General features: G+C 57.6%; 1 protein-coding gene across 20 annotated transcripts in view; it reads right to left on the reverse strand.

Moving 5' to 3' along the window:
• The window catches only part of LOC308634007 (uncharacterized protein), a 121,998-nt gene that overhangs the window by 37,415 nt on the left and 68,627 nt on the right, over positions 1-15,956 (reverse strand). The window lies entirely within an intron of this gene.

Raw genomic sequence — 15,956 nt, forward strand, 5'->3', positions numbered from 1 at the left:
CACTTGACCCCCGTCCCGCCCCAGAGCCTCACGCACACCAACTAGAAAGAACCCTTGTATGTCACGGACTTGCAGTCTTACTCTAAGACAGTAACTGTTTATATGTACCCCATTATTTCCCTAGCCTATACTTTTGTATTTCTTGCAATTCTTTTCCACTTCTGTGCACTATTTTAGACATCTCAACCATCTTGAAACCTATAGAATACACTTACCTATACACAGACTACACCTTCCAATAGGCTCATACACATCAGCCTGAAACCATGACCAGAGTCATGATGATCTGAGCTCTGGATGTGATCACAAAAATATCAAAAGACACAGCCTGGCTACTGTGAACTGCGCTTCTGAAACACTGGTGTGCCTGTGTCACCATCGAAGGGTATTTAAGTCTTTGGGATAAATACCAAGGAGAGGGATAGCTGGGTCGTATGATGGTTTTATTCCTAGTTTTTTTGAGAAATCTCTATATTGTTTTCCAGAATAGTTTACAATGTACAAGTGAAACTTTTCTCCACATCCTTACCAACATTTATTGTTACTTGTATTCTTGATAATTGCCATTCTGACTAGAATGAGATCAAATCTCAACATACTTCTGATTTGCATTTCCATTATTGCCAGAGATGTTACATTTCTTCACACATTTGTTGGTCACTTGTCTTTCTTTTGAGAATTGCTTGCTTAGTTCATTGTTCATTTACTGGTTGGATTTGCCTGTTTGTGGTTAAAGTCTCTGAGATGTGTATATTCTAGATATTCAAACCCCTGACAGAGTAGCTGGTGAGGACCTTCTCCCATTCTGCAGACTGCCTCTGCCCATTCTTGTCTCCTTGGCTGGGTATATGCTTTTTTAATCTGAAGTCATCTCATACTGATTATTGGTTTTATTTCTTGAATGTTAGGGTCTTATTAAGGAAGTTGGTGCTTGTGCCAATGTGCTGGGGCATTGCCCTGTGTTTTCTTTTATAAGTTCCAGTGTTTCTAGTCCAATTCCTAGGTCTTTGATCTATTTGAGTAGATTTATGTGCAGGGTGAGACACGGGGAGATAGTTTCATTCTCCTATAGGGATATCCACTTTTCCCAGCACCACCTGTTTAAAAGGCTGTTTTTTCCTGCAAATTGCCTGACAACAGATTAGTGGATAAAGAAAAATGTGGCAAACGTACACCATGGCATCCGACTCAGGCATGAAGGAGAAGGAACCCGTGGCCTTGCTTGTAAATGGAAGGAGCTGGAGAACCTTGTGCCAGACTCAGAAAGTCCAGAGTGGAAGGTTTTCTCTCATGGAGAAGCTTTAGGGGAATAAGGTTCACAAAACAGGGGAGCCCAGGAAAAGAGAAGGGAGAACCCTGGAGCACAGGAGGGGTGCAGAGGAGTAGGAAAGGGAGGAACAGCAGAACCAGCTGACCAGGTCACCCTCTGAGCACTGGTGGACGTGTCACAGAGAATCCCACTTTTATGTGTAACCATAATGCACCAATTAAAAATGAATGAATAAAAGAACAAAAAAGAACTGAGAAAACCAACAAGTGATCTGTGCTCAGAACATAAGAAGAGGCACAATCAGCAAGGGAAAGGCCATGCCCAGAGCCCTGAAGAGGCACCTCCCAGGCAGGAAAGAGCCGCCAGGGGGCTGGGGAGGTGGTGGGCCTGCACCATCGAGCTGGGGGAGCTCCCCACAGCGGGTCACTGGTGACCCCATTAGGGGGCGGAGGTCCGCGAGGTGACACAGGCAGAAACCAGGTGGTCCTCCTCCACCAGCCTGCCCAGCCAGGAAGCCAGCCGTGCCCTCCGCACTCCCCATGAACAGGGTCCCTCCTAGGACACAGAACCCAGTCTGCAGCTGGGGCCAGCAGGCTTCTCTGTAACTGGGAGGTGGACAATTTGTGCTTCGGGGACATCTAAACTCTGAAGGAACTTTTATCACTATGTGAAAGTCATCATGGGCAAAGTGCAAATGGATGGCACCACTGGGCACCAACAAAACTTCCTTACAGAGCAGTGGGCAGCTGGACGAGCCCACAGAGCCCATATGAGGGTACTCAGGCCCTTGGGCCCAGGGTGGGGGACCATAGTCACCCAGTGTAGAAGCAGGAGAAAGTGGGAGACCACAGGCACCCAGTGTGGACACGGGGAAGAGGGAGAAGGTGGGAGACCACAGGCACCCAGTGTGGACACAGGGAAGGAAGAGAAGGTGGGAGGTCACAGGCACCCAGTGTGGACACGGGGAAGGGGGAGAAGGTGAGAGACCACAGGCACCCAGTGTGGACACAGGGAAGGAAGAGAAGGTGGGAGGCCACAGGCACCCAGTGTGGACACGGGGAAGGAGGAGAAGGTGGGAGACCACAGGCACCCAGTGTGGACACGGGGAAGAGGGAGAAGGTGGGAGACCACAGGCACCCAGTGTGGACACGGGGAAGCGGGAGAAGGTGGGAGACCACAGGCACCCAGTGTGGACACGGGGAAGGGGGAGAAGGTGGGAGGCCACAGGCACCCAGTGTGGACACGGGGAAGCAGGAGAAGGTGGGAGCTTCTGTCCCTGGGACCTTCCCATTCTCACAGGTTGATGCAGTGGGCACTTGGAGGGGACTCTGTACATTTTTATAGTCTCTCTCTCTCTCTCTCTCTCTCTCTCTCTCTCTCTCTCTCTCTCTCTCTCTCTCTCTCCCCCTTCCTCCCTCCTTCACTCTTCCTCATATTTATACCTTATTTGGGTTTGGAAGGCGGTAAGTTGAAGAGCAGCCCTGGGCAGCAGCAGGATAGGCCCTGCGTGCTGCGAGGGACGTGGACAGAGCAGATGTGAATGAGGACGGGGAGTGAGCCGGTCCCTGATGTTCCAAGATGCGTCAAGAGGGTCAGGAGGGCAGAAGGCCTGGGGATGTGTCCTCACTGGGGCTGGTCAGGACATCACAGCTATGGGGACCACCAGCAGGGATGGCCAGAGGAGCGGAAGCCAGAACCTGCCCAGGGCAGGTGCCCTATGGGGGCAGAGAGGGGGCTCGGGGCTCAGAGCAGCTGTTGAAGCAGAGCCCACTCTGCGCCCTGAGGCAGCGGTGTGCCTCCCCAGGTCCTGACCCCACTTCTCATCCACACAGGTGATAACATGGCCCCCAGAGGGAACAGAGACTCAGTCGGGTGATCGACAGCCCCGGATCCAGGTCCCTGCCCAGCAGCTGGACCATGGCCACTGGAGGCTCCTTGCTGTGGCTGCAGCAGGCTGGTTCCTGGGAGCAGGCTCTATGCTTGGCCTCTGGGGCCAGGGTGGAGACCCGAGGAACGGGGTCAGCAGAGGGAGAAGTGGAGGCCTCACCCACCCAAATGGCAATGGCAGCCACCACGTCCCCGCGCTGCGAGTCCCGGAGCTCACAGGCCACGTCCTCCCGACTGGGCCAGTGGACCAGGCCTGCCCACAGACGCCCTGCCTCCTGCTGCCTCCACCGCAGGCTGGGCCTTTCAGGACTGTCCAGTTAGGGGTCATCCACAGGAGCCAGGAGCAGCTCCAGGGGCCACCGTGGGGAAAAGGTCCCCGAGGCACCTCCAACCCCAGGACTGAGGACGAAGCCCCTCCAAGTGCAGGTGGGAGGCCCAGGGGCCAGGAGGACTTTCCCTGGACAATAAACTGTGGAAACCCAGCCCCATGCAGGAGGCGCACAGAGTCACTCCTCTGAACTACCGACTGACAATGCAGATGGCGATGGTCAGTAAGACGGACTGGCCGTGTGACCAGGGGTGGACAAGGTGTGAGGCAGGTGAGTGGCACGGCTCCCTCTGGCCACTGCAGACGACACCCTGTGGCTGTCAGTGAGTCTCTGAGCTCCCACGTGAGGGACTGGTGGAGCTGGGCCCCGAGCTGCATCCCATGCTCCAGAAACAGCAGCCCCCAAAGACCACAGCTCCAGACAGACTGCCCGGCGCTGTGAGCTGCCACGGGTCACTCTCCCCCCAGGTTTTAATAAAGGACATCTTCACGGAGAGCGGTTCCTTTGAATGAGTGCCACATAAATCCCCCTCACGCCAGTGCTCCTCCACCCACAGTGCCAGGTGGGCGAGAGGGAGACACAGCAGGTCTGCAGGCTGCTCGGAGCCCAGAGTCAGGGCAGGTGTCCCTGAGGAAAAGACCAGAGGAGCCACAATCACCCCCAAGTCCCCAAGGACGTGTGACCCTAGAAGTGAAGCTCTCACGGGTGCTCTTTCCACAGGGTAATGCTGGGGCCATGTTCCACGTGGCAACTGGAAGATGGAAGGCTCGGGTGGCTGTGGGTGTGGGACAGTGCCTTCAAGGGTGTGTCCCACTGAAGGATGACCCTGTGTATATACTCCAGTGTGTTCATCCCATGAGTGTGTGTGCACAAGTGTATTTGTTGACATGTGTGTGGAGTGTGTTCATCCCCAGGAGTGTGTACACAGCGGGCCATCCCCATGAGTGGGTGCATGTGTATGTGTGCTTGTCTACACAGCGTGTGCCTATTGGTGAGTGTTCATCTACATGGGTGCCCAAGTGTATTCATCTGCTTGACTGTGCGTGTGCTCATCTGCATGAGTGTTTCTGTGTGTGTGTGCATGTGCACAGGCGTGCTCCTATGACAAGGGAACGGTGGGTGGGACGCGGGAGCTGTGCGTTTTACCCTCCGGCTACATGGCTTACAAATCTGCTTCTGCTTTTGCACAGAATCCCTGCTGATGAATTGGCATTTGCTGTCAGGAGGAGAGCAGCTCTTCTTGAGCAACTCGGGGAAGACCGCAGTCTGCCTGATCTCAGACAGCGAGGCCGCGCGCCTCTATCGTGTCGTCCACACCAGTGAGCACTTCCCAGGTGGGCGGCTGGCGCTGCCTCACACCCCACATCACACATTCTGCTCTCACGTTTGAGGAAGCCGATCACAGTGCCCTGCAAGGCCCTCGGCAGGCCTTCCTGCATCGGAGCGGCCAGGTGAGGTGTGGCCACAACAGCACAGCCAAGCCCAGGAGGGAAAGAGCCCATGGTCAAGATAAAACCAGAGGGAAGCAGGCCCTCGACCCAGGGCCCCTGCCTCCGGGAACCTCATAGAGGACACAGCCCCGTGGGCCTCAGGGGAAAGCACTGGAATGGCTTCTCCTGGCCCTCCCCAGGCCTCGTTTCCCACGCTGTCTGCCTAGAAATGCTAATTCCCGCTGGACTTGTAGACCTGGTCTGTGTCCACGAGTAACGGGTCCTTCCCCGGAGTTCTCATCTCTCCCCGGTCAGCCCACCTCTCCCTGTGCTTCCTGCTGAGCGCAGGGTAGCAGAGCCCAGCACGTCCTCAGAGGCAGCCCAGACGGCTGGCCTTCCCTGCTGACAGGCCAGAGATGGGCAAGGAGGGCCTAGAGGGCAGTGGAGGGACAGTGCCCACCTCATGGGGGGAGACGCGTTGCACACCAGGGCTGCAGTCTGCTGTCCACCCAGCTGCCCACCACAGCAGGGAAGGGCCAGCAAGGGAGCAAGAGTGGGCTGTGGTCTGCGGGGCCAGGAGGGAGGCCCGTGAGGATGGAGGAAGGTTCCTGCCCCCCAGGTAGGGGAGGCCAGACCAGGACACCGACTGAGACAGATGTGATGTTAGTCACATGAACTCACAGCCCAGAAGGGCCTCGCAGGCCACACAGGGCCCCATCAGGAATGTGCTGGGGAGGGAGGAACAGAAGGAAGTGTCGTGCAGAATATTCAGAAAACTAGCCCGAGCTGTGGAGCCAGGGTCACCTCTGCACTTGGGCCTGTCACACATGAGGAGTGGTCCTGTCCTGTGTGCTGAGCCCGGGAGAGCATCACCATTCAGGCCCATATCCTTGTGCAAGTGCCATGGACCACTTCCAGGAGGCCCGGCCTCGGCGAAGTCTGGCCTCCGCGAGGTCCTGCCTCCGCAGGGCAAACACCCACCACTGCCCACTCACAAGGCGACACAGAGACCACGGAGCTGGCCACCTCCGTGCTCTGTGGCCACCACTGGCTCTCCTAGGATCGGCTCCACGTGCTCCTCAGGAGACAAGGCCCCTGTTGCAGAGCGGGCAGCCGCCTTCAGCTGTGGGGTCGGAGCCGTGAGTCCCTGCAGCTCTTCCTCATTCGCAGTCCACACTACGACTTCTGAACATGAAGTGCGCCCCTGGGAGACAGCTCTGTCCCCAGCAGAGAGCAGTCACAAAACAGCTCAGGACGAAGAACCAAGCAGTGCTTCCCACCAAGGAAATCATTAGGTTTGACATCTTTTTCACCTTTTTTAACAGAAGTGTGGCAGGGCCTGCAGCCAGCTAAGCAGGAGGGCCAGGCTGCCACACTCCCCCTCCCACGGTGGCTGGCCCTGCCTGACCCTGAGGCCAGAGGGAAGCTGAGCCTGGAGCCAGGCGAGGACTTTCCTCAGAGATGGCCCCTGCATACCCCAGCGGCCACTGGTGAGGCTGGTCACTCCCAGGTGGAAATGAAGAGGGAGCTGGCCCCGCTGCGGTCATCAACAGGCAAGTGCTACAGCCCCACCGCAAAGTTCTACAGACAGGGCTGGTGCCAGCATCAGGCCTCCCCAGCCCACACGTGCTGAGGACACCGTGCTGCCGTCCCTGTGTCCCCCATCCCCCAGCACTGATGCCACAGCCGAGGCTGAGCAGGCACAGGGCTGGATGCTTCGTTCTGTTCGTGGTGTGTCCACTGAGCCACGAGCAGGTCCAGTGAGCCAGGCCTCCTCGCCCACTCACCCCGCACATGCACCTTCACACGTGGGCCCTTGGTGCCCTGGGTTGCCCACACACTTGGAGGAGACAGACCTCACTCTCCTCCCACAGACATGTCCTTCCAACAAGTGACCTTGGTGTGTGTCATTTGGCATGACTCACAGGGGCACCTCCCAGGGCCAGGGCTGAATTCTGCCTGCAGTCGAGCACTGTCCAGGCCCGAGTGGGGACAGGCATGTGGGTGTCCTGACAAAGGCAGGACTGCTCTCACTACTTACACTGCCCACAAGACCCCGTGCTACGTCCGCCAGAAACCCTCCCACGGAGGCTCGCAGCAGCTCTGCCCATGACTGAGGACAGGAGACCGCGGAGCCAGCCCTCCGCTGTGAGTGGGGAAATCAAACTGAGCACATCCAACCAGGGGCATCATCCCGTGCCAGGAAGGGGGCCACCGAGCCAGGCTACTCATGAGCAAGGCCAGTGCAAACAGGCCAGACTCAAGTCCTAACCATGGCTTTCCAGAAAAGGCGAACTAGGGAGACGGCAGCAACACCAGTGGTCGTCAGGGGCGGGGAGGGGACAGCAGGAAGTGACTGACCTGCAGCGGTCCACGAACGGCCACAGGCGGCTCTCCACACAGACGGGAATGCTGCTGCGGAAGGCTCCCGAAGGAGAACCCGCAGCCTCTGGCTATCGAATAGCCAATGACGCTGGACTCACGGCCACCCCACATCGCAGCAGTGCAACCTACGGCCCTTAAAAGAGGACCAACAAGTGCAGCGCATGGGAGGTGGCAGCAGCGGCACCGCCTCTCGCACTGGCATGCGGCAGAGACGCGCACACTCCCTCCACCCTGCCCAGCAGTGCCAGGCTGCAGACAGGCCTGGGAGAGTGCCTGAGTTGGCACGGGAGTCCCTGGTTCAGCAGGGAAAGCTCACAAAGACCAGCCACTGCCCCAGGGAGAGCTCAGCCGACAGGCAGAGCGCCTCCGGCCCTCACCAAGCAGCGCCTCCTCTCTCCCTCGGGTGCTGTGTCCAGCAGCAGTGGGCTAGACAAGTGCCGCGGGCCCTTTCCACAGGGCCCTCAGTTCCCTACTCAGAGACTGGCAGAAGCAGCAACCCCTCAGCATGAGCTCCTCATCTGACCAGCTTCCCAAGGGCAGTTGCCCTGGCACATGCAGGAAAGCAGCTCTCTACTGAGAACACCAGCTGGCCTGGTTCCAGGTGCCTGAGAGAGGAGCATCCTCCGCATACTGTGCATCTGGGCTTCCCCACACAGGCGTGCTACCCTGAACCTGGCCAGGTTTGGACGCTCAGGGACACAGTGTTTGACTGTCTCTTTGCTTTAAGGAAGATACACACAAATCTGAGGAATGCTATAAAGTTCTTGGGCAGAACAGCACATTGTGGTACAGCGTATAGGTGGGATGCCATGTGCACGTGAACTTCAGAGGGTGTGTAGGTAGGATGTCATGTGCATGTGAACTTCAGAGGGAATGTAGGTGGGATGCCATGTGCACCTGAACTTCAGAGGTGTGTGGGTGGGATGCCATGTGCACATGAACTTCAGAGGTGTGTGGGTGAGATGCCATGTGCACGTGAACTTCAGAGGTGTGTGGGTGGGATGCCATGTGCATGTGAACTTCAGAGGTGAGTGGATGGGATGCCATGTGCATGTGAACTTCAGAGGTGAGTGGATGGGATGCCATGTGCATGTGAACTTCAGAGGTGAGTGGATGGGATGCCATGTGCATGTGAACTTCAGAGGTGAGTGGATGGGATGCCATGTGCACGTGAACTTCAGAGGTGTGAGGGTGGGATGCCATGTGCATGTGAACTCCAGAGGTGTGAGAGTGGGATGCCATGTGCACGTGAACTTCAGAGGTGTGAGGGTGGGATGCCATGTGCATGTGAACTCCAGAGGTGTGAGAGTGGGATGCCATGTGCACGTGAACTTCAGAGGGAATGTAGGTGGGATGCCATGTGCACATGAACTTCAGAGGTGTGTGGGTGGGATGCCATGTGCACATGAACTTCAGAGGTGTGTGGGTGAGATGCCATGTGCACATGAACTTCAGAGGTGTGTGGGTGGGATGCCATGTGCATGTGAACTTCAGAGGTGAGTGGATGGGATGCCATGTGCATGTGAACTTCAGAGGTGAGTGGATGGGATGCCATGTGCATGTGAACTTCAGAGGTGAGTGGATGGGATGCCATGTGCATGTGAACTTCAGAGGTGAGTGGATGGGATGCCATGTGCACGTGAACTTCAGAGGTGTGAGGGTGGGATGCCATGTGCATGTGAACTCCAGAGGTGTGAGAGTGGGATGCCATGTGCACGTGAACTTCAGAGGGAATGTAGGTGGGATGCCATGTGCACATGAACTTCAGAGGTGTGTGGGTGGGATGCCATGTGCACGTGAACTTCAGAGGGAATGTAGGTGGGATGCCATGTGCACATGAACTTCAGAGGTGTGTGGGTGGGATGCCATGTGCACGTGAACTTCAGAGGTGTGTGGGTGGGATGCCACGTCCAGAAGACTGACTTCCTCCGTGAGAGAGCAGGCAGGGCCACAGGGCCATGGGAGACTCTGTGGCTGTCAGCCTTTGTTCTGTAAACTGAGTCGAGGGTTTGTGGATGTTTGGTTTGTTGCTTTCTTTTTTATAAGCTTTGAATATTTCATAAGTTAAAAGAGCAAAGCACAGGACAACATAAATAATACACTAGCATTTGCTGTCTTAACAAAGAGGACACACACACACACACATATTTGCATACATCTGGAACTCTGGGCAGGAGCGTGCATATGAACAACACCCTTCGCACTATTCAGGTTTGTGTTACCGTATGTACATACTCTATTTTCAATTTTTAAAAAGATGTCAATAGTTTAAGAAAACATAGCAGGAGGAAGCCCTGCCCACCCAGTATCCCCAGGAGTGCCATCCCTCTCCTGGTCCTGGGGGCTAGGGCTTCAGCCATGAGTTTGGGGGACACAGCTCAGTCCATGAATGCTGCACCCCAGCCCTTTTCTTTTCTTACTCAGAGCTCAGCCTGAGCAAGCCCACCCCCTCAGGCCTCCATCTATCCCACTGCGACCAACTCCCACCCCAGAGCTCGCAGGATTTCCCTCTCTGCACCCAGGGCACAGCCCACCACAAGAAAGCCATGGAGTCTGCTCAGCAGCGGGCTGGTTCTCGCAGCACTTCCCTGGGCCAGCCCCCAGCCAACCCTGGGCGACTCTGCCCCCTCCACATTCCCAGAACCTCCACCGACCTCCCCCTAGCACGCCTGGGTGTATTGGGTGCCCCAGACGACAGGTCTCAGCAGGGGAGCAGAAGCCACAGGAGGATTCCAACACAGAGTACACAGGGGATCGTTCCACAGGCCTCCCTTCCGAGTGGCAGAGTAGGCGGGAACAGCTTCTGTCCCAGTGCCAGGAGTCCCCACAGAGCAGCAGGCAGACTGCTGAGGAGGGGTCTTGCAGGCTGTGCTGTGGGCCAGTGCACACCGCGAGGGTTCTGCAGGTGGGGGCCGCGGACCCACGCACTGCACTGCAGGGAAGAACGCTTTCCCTACTGGCCTGCCGCCCGCCTTCCGCTCGCTCCCCAAGTGGCGGAAACTGACAGGCAGAAGTGGCCTTAGTGTCTGCACCAGGGCCAGGGAGCAGAGTGTGTGCGGCCAGCTGGGGCTGAGGCGGGAGCTGGAGACCCACAGACGCCTAGGCCACGGCAGTGTTGGAGGAAGGCGGGCCGCGCCAAGCTCGAAGGTGCAGGTGCTCACCAGCCTGGGCGCCATTTTGCCACCAGCAGCTCTGGGAATGCTTCCCGTCTCTGTGCCCCTGCCCCTACCCTGCCTCTCCAGTGAACAGACGTGCTGGCCCTCTCCCTGGCTGGAGGATGTCCTGCCAGTGACTCCGGGCTCTCTCTACAGGGGCAGCAGAGGACGTGCACTCTTCTTGAGACCCCCACTCCTCTGAAGCCAGACTCCCAGGACAGGCCCACCAGGAGGGAACCATCATGTGGCCATTTTCTGCCTGGTCTGGCCCATGCAGATGACCCCCATCACCAGAACCCTGGCCCCCGACCTTCGCCCGATCGATCTCAACCAAGGACGAATGACTCAGATCCAACCTGAAGATTTAAGGCTTCACCTTTGGAAGATAGAATTATGCATGATTCGGGAATGGCCATATTTCATGCATACATTATTGATTCTTTTAAAACAAATAAAATGCAGGTCAGCTGATGCTCAGGAAAGGCCACTCATGCAGCCCAAGCCCCCGGACACAGCTCTGCCTCCACTACAGTGACAGGCAATCACAATCAGCCAATGTAGGTCTCATTTACAAAAACCGTATTTTAATCACTCACTTCACACTCTAAGAAGCAGAAGCCCTCCCTTCTGCCTCCTTCTCAGAGGGCTCGGTCCATGAGAAGCTGCAGTGGGTGGGCCAACCAGGACAGCAGAGAGAGGGTGGCTTCCCTGACCACAGAGGAAACCAGAACCAGGTGGCCCAACCCACCAGGGCCGCCAGCTCCTCCGCTGCAAGAGTTGGTGTCCCCAGGCTGGGAGCATGGAGAGGTCACAATAGAGGTGGGCATGACCCGGGGTCCCACCCCTTGACTAGCAAATTGTCTACTCCCCAAGAACATGAGGTGAATACTGGGGCTTGAACCCCAGGTGTTGGGTGTGCACCCACATTCCCTCAGCAGGGCTCTAGTGGACCCCCATGCACCAGTCCCAGGTCGGTGCTCTGTAAGTGTCTCAGGAATGCCGCAGTCTGGCTGGGCACAATTCAGGAGCCACTTGTCAAAAGAAACTAACTTTATTTTTAGAACCACACACGCCAAACAAAACAGCTCCTCAGGAAAAAACCCTCAGAGCCCAACTGCCACCACCGGCTTCCACAAGCCTCTCCACCTCCCCCACTCCTCCTGCTCTTGAGGCCGATTGGCTGGGTCATGTGGGCGGAGCCAAAGAAGTCCCCCAATGAGCAGCTCCATGGTCTGAAAGGGCAGGGAAACAGCCCAATGAACATCACTGCAGAGGAGCCAATCAGCTAGATGTTGCTGGGGCCGCTGTGAGCCAATCATCAGCTGGCAGTCTGAAGGGCGGGGAAACAGCCCAATGAACATCACCGCAGAGGAGCCAATCAGCTAGATGTTGCTGGGGCCGCTGTGAGCCAATCATCAGCCGGCAGCTGGAAGTTTGCTGGGGCCCCTTTGGCTGTGGCTCTCAGCACAGGAACATGCCCGGGGTGACCCTGAGCTGGGCTGGGCCCCGGTCCTCTATGAAAAATCTCCCTTTGTGCCTTTTGTCCACAGGCAGGGGTGTGGGCAGGGCTGCTGCTGTTCACCAAGTGATGCCCCTGAGGACCTGCCGCCAGAAGGAAGCAGCAGTCTGCCAAGGGCTGGGAGGACAATGGTCGGGGTTAACAGGTGCTGGTAGAGGTCTCTGAGAGGGCAAGGTCACCCATGCCGGGCCACCCGGTGCTGTTCAGGCCCAGGGCTCCAGGAACAGTCCCGATGATGCCCACCGTCAGGAGCCACAGCCCAGGGTTTGGATGCAGGACCACTGCAGGAGCTCGACCTCGAGGCCGGATTCATCCCAAGCTCTGAGCCAGGTCTGTGTGCTTCCTGGTCACCCTGCCCTCTCAGGTAAAGGATGAGCCCAACACTCAATGGACAAAACCCTGAATCCAGGCCAGGTGGGCCTCAGGGTCACTGCAAGGACACAAGCAAAACCCACACCAGCCATCCTTGTAGTGCAACTCACACCCTTTGTTAAGCACTTGCGGCTATTGCCAGAGGCAAAGTCCCACGGGCCACACTGCATCCCCCACATCCTCTTCCACTGCACCTTCTTGGTTGGCCACCCCAGCCCAGCCCTGGTGACCTTCCTCTGCTCTTGCCCCTGTCATTGTGCCTTTTCTGTAGGACATTGGCTCCTTCCCCTCGGCGACACTGAGCTGCTCAGGTGCTCTTGCACCATAGTACCCTCCTCTGCACCCAGAGCAGTGTTCAGGATTGCGGGCACCACAGTGCTGCCCACTCACTGGGGTGGGCATTTGGGTGGATTCCCCAGGGTGATCACCAACAGCCATGTAAGTGTCGACCCAGCTTGTCTTTCCCAGGGAAAGTGCCCAAGTGAGCAAGGGTTTAATCAGGATGAAACCCCCTCTGCATCCAGATGGCCTGTACCAGGCTGCAATCCCTTGGTAAACTCCACACCAGAATCCTCATGGTCATAGGTCGGTGGGAGACCTTGTTCCTCCTCCAATAACACTACCACGGTGGAGTCAGTTCCTCGCAGCTTCAGTGCCCAGGGGCATGTGCAGTGAGCTCCTTGCAGCTCAGTGCCCATGGGCATGTGGAGTGGGCTCCTTGCAGCTCAGTGCCCAGGGGCATGTGGCATGAGCTCCTTGCAACTTCAGTGCCCAGGGGCATGTGCAGTGAGCTCCTTGCAGCTCAGTGCCCATGGGCATGTGGAGTGGGCTCCTTGCAGCTTCAGTGCTCAGGGGCATGTGGCATGAGCTCCTTGTAGCTCAGTGCCCAGGGGCATGTGCAGTGAGCTCCTTGCAGCTCAGTGCCCAGGGGCATGTGGAGTGAGCTCCTTGCAGCTTCAGTGCCCAGGGCATGTGGAGTGAGCTCCTTGTAGCTCAGTGCCCAGGGGCTTGTGGAGTGAGCTCCTTGCAGCTTCAGTGCCCAGGGGCATGTGCAGTGAGCTCCTTGCAGCTCAGTGCCCAAGGGCATGTGGAGTGGGCTCCTTGCAGCTTCAGTGCTCAGGGGCATGTGGCATGAGCTCCTTGCAACTTCACTGCCCAGGGGCATGTGCAGTGAGCTCCTTGCAGCTCAGTGCCCAGGGGCATGTGGAGTGAGCTCCTTGCAGCTTCACTGCCCAGGGGCATGTGCAGTGAGCTCCTTGCAGCTCAGTGCTCAGGGGCATGTGGAGTGGGCTCCTTGCAGCTTCAGTGCTCAGGGGCATGTGGCATGAGCTCCTTGCAACTTCACTGCCCAGGGGCATGTGCAGTGAGCTCCTTGCAGCTCAGTGCCCAGGGGCATGTGGAGTGAGCTCCTTGCAGCTTCACTGCCCAGGGGCATGTGCAGTGAGCTCCTTGTAGCTCAGTGCCCAAGGGCATGTGGAGTGGGCTCCTTGCAGCTTCAGTGCTCAGGGGCATGTGGCATGAGCTCCTTGCAACTTCAGTGCCCAGGGGCATGTGGAGTGAGCTCCTTGCAGCTCAGTGCCCAGGGGCATGTGGAGTGAGCTCCTTGTAGCTCAGTGCCCAGGGGCATGTGGAGTGAGCTCCTTGCAGCTTCAGTGCCCAGGGGCATGTGGAGTGAGCTCCTTGCAGCTTCAGTGCCCAGGGCATGTGGAGTGAGCTCCTTGTAGCTCAGTGCCCAGGGGCATGTGGAGTGAACTCCTTGGAGCTTCAATGCACAGGGGCATGTGGAGTGAGCTCCTTGCAGCTCAGTGCCCAGGGCATGTGGAGTGAGCCTCCTTGCAGCTCAGTGCCCAGGGCATGTGGAGTGAGCTCCTTGTAGCTCAGTGCCCAGGGCATGTGGAGTGAGCCTCCTTGCAGCTCAGTGCCCAGGGCATGTGGAGTGAGCTCCTTGCAGCTCAGTGCCCAGGGCATGTGGAGTGAGCTCCTTGCAGCTCAGTGCCCAAGGGCATGTGGAGTGGGCTCCTTGCAGCTTCAGTGCTCAGGGGCATGTGGCATGAGCTCCTTGCAACTTCAGTGCCCAGGGGCATGTGGAGTGAGCTCCTTGCAGCTCAGTGCCCAGGGGCATGTGGAGTGAGCTCCTTGTAGCTCAGTGCCCAGGGGCATGTGGAGTGAGCTCCTTGCAGCTTCAGTGCCCAGGGGCATGTGGAGTGAGCTCCTTGCAGCTTCAGTTCCCAGGGGCATGTGGAGTGAGCTCCTTGTAGCTCAGTGCCCAGGGGCATGTGGAGTGAACTCCTTGGAGCTTCAATGCACAGGGGCATGTGGAGTGAGCTCCTTGCAGCTCAGTGCCCATGGGCATGTGGAGTGAACTCCTTGGAGCTTCAATGCACAGGGGCATGTGGAGTGAGCTCCTTGCAGCTCAGTGCCCAGGGGCATGTGGAGTGAGCTCCTTGCAGCTCAGTGCCCAGGGGCATGTGGAGTGAGCTTCTTGCAGCTCAGTGCCCAGGGCATGTGGAGTGCGCTCCTTGCAGCTCAGTGCCCAGGGGCATGTGGAGTGAGCTCCATGCAGATTCAGTGCCCAGAGCATGTGGAGTCAGCTCCTTGCAGCTCAGTGCCCAGGGGCATGTGGAGTGAACTCCTTGCAGCTTCAATGGTCAGGGGCATGTGGAGTGAGCTCCTTGCAGCTCAGTGCCCAGGGGCATGTGGAGTGAGCTCCATGCAGATTCAGTGCCCAGAGCATGTGGAGTCAGCTCCTTGTAGCTCAGTGCCCAGGGGCATGTGGAGTGAGTTCCTTGCAGCTCAGTGCCCAGGGGCATGTGGAGTGAGCTCCTTGCAGCTTCAGTGCCCAGGGGCATGTGGAGTGAGCTCCTTGCAGCCCAGTGCCCAGGGGCATGTGGAGTGAGCTCCTTGCAGCTTCAGTGCCCAGGGCATGTGGAGTGAGCTCCTTGCAGCTTCAGTGCCCAGGAGCATGTGGAGTGAGCTCCTTGCAGCTCAGTGCCCAGGGGCATGTGGAGTGAGCTCCTTGCAGCTCAGTGCCCAGGGGCATGTGGAGTGAGCTCCTTGCAGCTTCAGTGCCCAGGAGCATGTGGAGTGAGCTCCTTGCAGCTCAGTGCCCAGGGGCATGTGGAGTGAGCTCCTTGCAGCTTCAGTGCCCAGGGCATGTGGAGTGAGCTCCTTGCAGCTTCAGTGCCCAGGGGCATGTGGAGTGAGCTCCTTGCATCTCAGTGCCCAGGGGCATGTGGAGTGAGCTCCTTGCAGCTCAGTGCCCAGGGCATGTGGAGTGAGCTCCTTGCAGCTCAGTGCCCAGGGGCATGTGGAGTGAGCTCCCTGTAGCTCAGTGCCCAGGGGCATGTGGAGTGAGTTCTTTGCAGCTCAGTGCCCAGGGGCATGTGGAGTGAGTTCCTTGCAGCTCAGTGCCCAGGGGCATGTGGAGTGAGTTCCTTGCAGCTTCAGTGCCCAGGGGCATGTGGAGTGAGCTCCTTGCAGCTCAGTGCCCAGGGGCATGTGGAGTGAGTTCCTTGCAGCTCAGTGCCCAGGGGCATGTGCAATGAGCACCTTGCAGCTCAGTGCCCAGGGGCATGTGGAGTGAGCTCCTTGCAGCTTCAGTGCCCAGGA

This window comes from Spermophilus citellus, assembly GCF_964194105.1.
Source record: "Spermophilus citellus genome assembly, chromosome: 15".
Lineage (NCBI taxonomy): Eukaryota > Metazoa > Chordata > Mammalia > Rodentia > Sciuridae > Spermophilus > Spermophilus citellus.